An 8,065-nucleotide genomic window follows, 5' to 3' on the forward strand; every position below is an offset into this window, starting at 1 on the left:
TCGAGGGGGAGGCCAGGCCAGATATTATGCTCTTCCAGGCCGTACTGAGGCCGCCGCCTCCGATTCTGTCATCACAGGTACTATCTTGGTCTGTCACAGAGATGCATTGGTACTATTCGATCCAGGCTCCACTTATTCTTATGTGTCTTCTTATTTTGCTCCGCATTTGGGTGTACCTCGGGATTCTTTGAGTTCCCCAGTTTATGTTTCTACTCCTGTGGGAGATTCTCTTATTGTGGACCGCGTTTACCGGTCATGTTTGGTTATTCATGGTGGTTTTGAGACCAGAGCCGACTTATTATTGCTCAGCATGGTTGATTTTGATATTATTTTGGGCATGAACTGGTTGTCACCCCATTATGCTATTCTTGATTGTCACGCCAAAACCGTGACACTGGCCATGCCAGGTGTACCGCGTATTGAGTGGAGGGGTGCTTTAGGTCACACTCCCAGTAGAGTTATTTCTTTCCTTAAGGCTCAGCATATGGTTGAGAAAGGTTGTGATGCGTATCTAGCATATGTGAGAGATGTCAGTATGGATACTCCTTCTGTTGATTCAGTCCAGTAGTACGGGATTTCCTGATGTGTTCCCAGCTGATCTTCCGGGCATGCCACCCGATAGAGACATTGATTTTGGCATTGATCTGTTGCCGGGCACTCAGCCCATTTCTATCCCTCCGTATCGTATGGCTCCTCCTGAGTTGAAGGAGTTGAAGGAACAGTTGCAGGAATTACTTGATAAGGGTTTCATTCGGCCCAGTGTATCGCCATGGGGCGCTCCTGTCTTATTTGTGAAGAAGAAGGATGGTTCTATGCGTATGTGTATTGATTATCGCCAGTTGAACAAGGTGACAGTGAAGAACCGCTATCCTTTGCCTCGTATTGATGACCTGTTCGATCAGCTACAGGGTGCTTGTGTGTTTTCTAAGATTGGTTTGCGTTAAGGCTATCAACAGTTGAAGATTCGGGAGCCAGATATCCCGAAGACTGCCTTCAAGACTCGGTATGGTCATTACGAGTTCCTTGTTATGTCATTTGGGCTGACTAATGCACCAGCAGCCTTTATGCACATGATGCACAGTATTTTCCGGCCATATCTTGATTCCTTCGTGATTGTTTTTATTGATGACATCCTGGTATACTCCCAGAGTCGGGAGGATCATGAGAAGCACCCGAGGACAGTGCTCCAGACCTTGAGAGAAAAGAAATTGTATGCTAAGTTCTCAAAATGTGAGTTTTGGTTGGATTCCGTGGCGTTCTTGGGTCATGTGGTCTCGAGAGAGGGTATTCAGGTGGATCCGAAGAAAGTGGAGGTCGTGCAGAGTTGGCCCAGACCATCCTCAGCTACAGAGATCCGCAGTTTTCTTGGCTTGGCGGGTTATTACCGTCGATTTGTTCAGGGGTTTTCATCTATTGCAGCACCTATGACCAGACTAACCCAGAAGGGTGCTCCGTTCCAGTGGACGGAAGAGTGCGAGGAGAGCTTTCAGAAGCTCAAGACAGCTTTGACTACAGCCCCAGTTTTGATATTGCCTACCGGTTCAGGGTCTTATACTGTCTATTGTGATGCCTCGAGAGTTGGCCTTGGAGCGGTATTGATGCAGGACGGTAGGGTGATTGCCTACGCGTCCAAACAGTTGAAGATACATGAGAAGAATTATCTTGTCCATGATCTTGAGTTAGCTACTATTGTTCACGCCTTGAAGATCTGGCGTCATTATTTGTACGGCGTGCCTTGTGAGATGTATACTGATCACCGGAGTTTGCAGCATCTGTTCAAGCAGAAGGACCTTAATTTGCGTCAGAGGAGATGGCTAGAGTTGCTGAAGGATTATGACATCACTATCTTGTATCACCCGGGCAAGGCCAATGTGATGGCCGATGCTTTGAGCCGTCGGGCAGAGAGTTTAGGGAGTTTGGCTTATTTACCAACAGCGGAGAGGCCTATGGCGATGGATGTCCAGGACTTAGCCAGCCAGTTTGTGAGATTTGATCTTTCGGAGCCTAGTTGGGTTCTAGCTTGCGTGGCTCTCGGTCTTCCTTGTTTGATCGTATCCGGGAGCGTCAGTTTGATGACCCTCATTTGCTTGTCCTCAAGGACAAAGTATTGCATGGCGATGCTCGAGATGTGACTATTGGTGATGACGGAGTATTGAGGATGTAGGGTCGAGTTTGTGTACCCAATGTTGATAAGCTTCGGGAGTTGATCCTAGAGGAGGCCCATAGTTCGCGGTATTCCATTCATCCGGGTGCCGCGAAGATGTATCAGGATTTGAGGCAGCACTACTGGTGGAGGCAGATGAAGAAAGATATAGTTAGGTTTGTAGCTCGGTGCCTTAACTATCAACAGGTGAAGTATGAGCACCAGAGACCGGGTGGATTACTTCAGCAGATAGAGATTCCGGAGTGGAAGTGGGAGCGGATCACCTTCGTATCTGGGCTCCCACGGACTTTGAGGAAGTTCGATGCCATTTGGGTTATTGTGGATCGGCTGACCAAGTTCGCGCATTTCATCCCTGTGTGTACTACCTATTCTTCGGAGCGGTTGGCGGAGATTTATATTCGGGAGATTGTCCGTCTGCATGGTATTCCAGTTTCCATCATTTCAGACAGAGGTACTCAGTTAACATCGCGATTCTGGAAAGCTGTACAGCATGAGTTGGGTACTCGGGTGGAGTTGAGCACAACATTTCACCCTCAGGCGGACGGACAGTCCGAGCGCACCATTCAGATTCTTGAGGATATGCTCCGTGCGTGTGTGATTGAGTTTGGAGGTTCTTGGGATCAATTCCTGCCATTGGCGGAGTTAACCTACAACAACAGCTATCAGTCCAGCATTCAGATGGCACCGTACGAGGCTTTATATGGTAGGCGGTGTAGATCTCCGGTGGGTTGGTTCGAGCCGGGTGAGGCTAGATTGTTGGGCACAAACTTGGTTCAGGATGCTTTGGAGAGAGTCAAGGAGATTCAGGACAGACTCCGTACAGCCCAGTCCAGACAGAAGAGTTACGCGGACCAGAAGGTTCGTGATGTTTCCTACATGGTTGGAGAGCGGGTTCTACTTCGGGTTTCGCCTATGAAGGGCGTTATGAGATTTAGGAAGAAGGGGAAGTTGAGTCTGAGGTTTATTGGCCCTTTTGAGATATTGAGGCGTGTTGGGGAGGTTGCTTACGAGCTTGCCTTACCTCCCAACTTGGCAGGAGTTCATCCGGTATTTCATGTCTCGATGCTCCGGAGGTATCACGGTGATCCGTCGCACGTGTTGGATTTCAGCTCAGTCCAGTTGGAAAAGGATCTATCTTATGTTGAGGAGTCAGTGGCAATATTGGACATGCAGGTTAGGAAGCTGAGGTCAAAGAACATCTTATCGGTGAAGGTTCAGTGGCGAGGTCAGCCGGCCGAGGAGGCGACTTGGGAGACCGAGCAGGACATGCGCAGCCGTTACCCTCATCTTTTCACTACTTCAGGTATGTCTCTATGCTCGTTCGAGGACAAACGAATGTTTAAGTGAGGGAAGATGTAACGACCCGGTCGGTCGTTTTTAGAATTTACGCCCTGATCCCCTATTTACTGCTTTCCTTGTGTTTATTTCTGCTATTTTGAATTGCTGGGATGTCCGGTTTTGAATTTCGGAGAGTTTTGGGACACTTAGTCCCTAAATGAGAGCTTAAGTCTTGGAAATTTGACCATAGCCGGAACAATGTGAAGATGGCATCGGAATGGAAATCTGATTGTTCCGTTAGCTCCGTTGGGTGATTTTGGGCTTAGGGGCGTGTTCGGATTGTGTTTTGGAGGTCCGTAGCTAATTTAGGCTTGAAATGCCGAAAGATGGATTTTTGAAGTTTCCGGTTCGATAGTGAGATTTTGATCCGAGGGTCAGAATGAAATTCCGTAAATTGGAGTAGCTCCGTAGTGTTGAATGTGACGTGTGTGCAAAATATCAGGTCATTCGGACGAGGTTTGATAGACTTTTTTATCGAAAGCGTATTTTGAGAAATTTGGAGTTCTTAGGCTTGAATCCATGGTTAATTCGAGGTTTCGATGTTGTTTTAGGTGTTTTAAGGATTGGTACAAGTTTGGACAGTGGTACTAGACTTGTTGGTGCCTTTGGTTGAGGTCCCGGGGGCCTCGGGATGATTTCGGGTGGTTGACGGAGGAAATTTTGGAGTTTGAGTTGCAGCAGCTGCTGGTTTTCTGTCATAACCGCACCTGCGGTATGGGTTCCGCAGGTGCAGCGCCGCAGATGCGGCTCGGTGACCGTAGAAGCAGATTTGAGAATCAGCAGGTTTTGCAGATGCGGGTAATTCACCGCAGAAGCGGTACCGCACCTGCGGATGGGTAATCGCAGGTGCGGAAATTGGTCCTTAAGTGATAAGTCGCAGATGCGACCTTTTTTCGCAAATGCGGGAGCGTAGAAGCGGTCCCAAGGCCGCAGGTGCGGAAACAGCTGGGCAGAAATATTTTAAAAGAGGTTCTGGCACTTTGGGGTTTAATCTACCATTTTTAATCATTTTTGGAGCTCTTGAAGGGGATTGAAGAGGGATTCGAGGGGAATCACTTGGAGGAAAGATTCTTGGTCTTAAAACCCGTTTCTAATATGAAATCTACCTAGTAAATCATGGAATCTAGGCCTAAAATGGAAGAACTAGGGCTTGAGATTAAGAGACTTTAAAATGAGAATTTGAGGGGTCATTTGGACTCCGATTTCAGTGTTCTTGGTATGTATGAACTCATGAGAGTGCAAGGATTCTGGAAATATAAATTTCACCCGATTCCGAGGCGTGGGCCTGGGGGCATTTTGGTTATTTTACTTACTTTCGCGTATTAGCTTAGAATTTAATTGTAGAATCAGTTACTTGAAGTGTTATTTACATCATGAAATTTAATTGAATAGATTTTGGCCATTTGGAGTCGAATACTCGTGGCAAGAACATGGCTTCGGGTTGATAGTTGAGCCGATTCGAGGTAAGTGTCTTGTCTAACCTTGTGTGGGGGACTCTCCCCTTAGGATTGATATTGTGATAATTGAAATGCCTTGTACGTGAGGTGACGAGTGCGTACTTGTGCTAATTGTTGGAAAACCCGGTTTTTCATTAAAAATAGCCTTAAATTGTGTTCTTCCTTTTCTTGCTTACGCTATTTGGAAATTAAGCATGCTGTTTCTAGAGAAGCATGTATAATTGACTAAATTGCTCTAATTGCTTTAACTTCCTTATTTATATTACGTGAAGCATGCTAGGTTAGAATTATCTGCTTTAGCTTGGTATGAAATTGATTGAATTGAGTTCTTGTTGCTGCTGTGTATTTACTTTGGGACTACGGAACGGTATCCCGGGAGTTCCCTTGTATGTTTACTTTGGGACTACGGAATTTCATTCTGGGAGATCCCCCCCCCCCCTCCGCCTTCACTTTTACATTGGAACTACGGGATTGCACCCGATAGATTCCCCTAGTACTGAGTATTTATATTTGGGACTACGGATGTGGTATTCCGGTAGATCCCCGCGCATTTATGAGTTGGACTACGGGACTGCACCCGGGATCTACTGGATATTTACATTTGGGGACTACAGGACGGTATCCTGGGAGATCCCCCGACTGTTACTTCTGCATTGAGCTGTATTTGTTAGCCGTGATTCTCGTTTCTATTTCAGTTGTCGTTATTCTTATGTCCTGTGTTACTCTTACGCTGTACTTATTATTACATGCTTTGTTCTACACTGTCGGACTTTATATTTTATTTAATCTCAGTAGGGCCCTGACCTTCCTCGTCACTACCCGACCGAGGTTAGGCTTGGAACTTATTAAGTACCGCTGGTGTACTCATGCCCTTCCTGCGCATGTCTTTCATGTGCAGATTCAGGTACCTCTACTCAGACTTACCATCCTTGAGGCGAGGCGATCTTTCAGAGACTTCGAGGTATATCTGCCGCGTCCGCAGACCGAAGAGTCTCTCTCTATTATCTCTTGTAGTTACAGCCCTTCTATATTTACTTTGTTTAGACATTCTCAAGTTAGAACACTATGTAGTATTCTTAGCTTGTGATTCATGGGTTTCCGGGTCTTGGATTTATGTATTGATTTTGAGAGCTAAATATCGTGTATGCCGAGCGGCACATTTAAACGTTGTTTATTTCTTTATTCCTGTTTTAAACTGTTTTACTTCCGCAAATTTGGTTTCCTTCCGTAATTTAGGCTTACCTAGTCGTAGAGACTAGGTGTCGTCACGATGGTTCACAGAGGGCGAACCGGGGTCGTGACATGAAGTGTATTTCAGTGTTATCAATGTCCGTTTGGGATTCCGAGTCTGGGAATAGCTCTGTATGGTGATTCTGGTGTTGGGAGCGCGATCGGAAGTGAATTCGGAGGTCCGTGGGTCATTTTAGAGTCATTTGGCTAAAGATAGAAATTTGAAGGTTTTTGAGAAGTTTGACCGGGAGTGGACTTTTTGATATCAGGGTCGGATTCCGATTTTGGAAGTTGGAGTAGGTCCGTAATATCGAATGTGACTTGTGTGCAAAATTTGATGTCAATCGGACGTTATTTGATAGGTTTCGGCATCAAAGATAGAAATTGGAATTTCTTAGTTTCATTAGACTCGAATTGGAGTGTGATTTGTTTTTTTAGCGTTGTTTGATGTGATTTGAGGCCTCGACTAAGTCCATGTTACGTTTTGAGACTTGTTGGTATGTTCGGACGGGGTCCCGAGGGGCTCGGGTGAGTTTCGGGGTGGTTTCGGACCATTTCTAGGCCATTTTTAGCTGTTGGTTTTTGGCTAGAGCAATATGCTACGCGATCGCGAGGAACTAGTCGCGATCGCGATGAGTAAAGTGGGAGAAAATGGCCAGTGATTCGCGTTCGAGGAAGGCCTTACGCGATCGCGTAGAGGAAAGTTTTTGCTGCACTTACCCGACTTTGGAAGCTTGTATCTCTCAATCTATTATGAATTTGGAGATGATTCAAAAATGAAAGTTGTAGCCCTTTGTGTCTAGTTTTCAGAAAATTAAACCATTTGGCATTTGGAGTTGTGTACAAAAAGTTATGAGTGGTACACTACAGCCTATCCGGGAAGAGTTTGGAAATCGCAAAGAAAAAATTTGTGTTGCACAGGGCTGACTTTGGAAGATTATATCTTGTAATATATAAGGAATTGGGAGATGAGCAAATTATGAAATTTGTATTCCTTGGAGTCTAGTTTTCAAAAAGTTAAACCATTTGCAATTTGGAGTTTTGTACAAAACGTTATGGCCATTATACTAGAGATTGTCTGGAAGAGCTGGGCATTTGTTCTTCGGGATCGCGAATCCTTTTCCGCGATCGCGAAGGGCAAATTTTGGGCTGAGAAATTTTGTGCTTCGCGATTAAGCATTTTCTGCGATCGCGAAGAGTAAATACCAGGGCAGAAGCTATATTTCGAGGTTTCGGCCATTTTTAACATATTTGGAGCTATAGAGCTCGGATTGAAGCGATTTTTGAGGCGATTTTCACCATATGAATTGGGGTAGGTGTTCTATATCCGAAAGTAATTATACTTCATGATTCTATGGTTATATTCATCATTTATTTCGGGTTTAAGTAGAAGAAATCAAGATTTTTGCAAAACTTTTCAAGAACAAAAATTCAAGATTTGGAGGTCTAGTTGTTATCGGAATTTGATAAAATTGGCATGGTTGAACTTGTATCGGAATGGGTTGTCGGATTTTGTGAGTCTTTTCGGAATCCGGGCACGTGAGCTCGAGGGCGATTTTATTAACTTTTCGAATGGAGTTAGGAATTTATGTAAATTGAATTGTTGTGAGTATTAGAGCATATACTTATGGATTTTCTCACTTATTGGCTAGTTTTGGAACGTTGTGCATCGATTTGAGTCGTCGAAAGGGCTTGGAAGCCGGTTTTGGAACTTCGGAGCGAGGTGAGTCTTCTGTCTAACCTTGTAAAAGGGAATTGTCCCCATAGGTGAATTAATTGGATATGTGCTTCTATGTGTGGGGGCTATGTATGCACGAAGTGACGAGAGTCCGTGCGTAGCTACTATTATGCTTAAGTCCGGGTAGTCTATGACCCA

Source organism: Nicotiana attenuata, unplaced genomic scaffold (genome assembly GCF_001879085.1).
Source record: "Nicotiana attenuata strain UT unplaced genomic scaffold, NIATTr2, whole genome shotgun sequence".
Classification (NCBI taxonomy): domain Eukaryota; kingdom Viridiplantae; phylum Streptophyta; class Magnoliopsida; order Solanales; family Solanaceae; genus Nicotiana; species Nicotiana attenuata.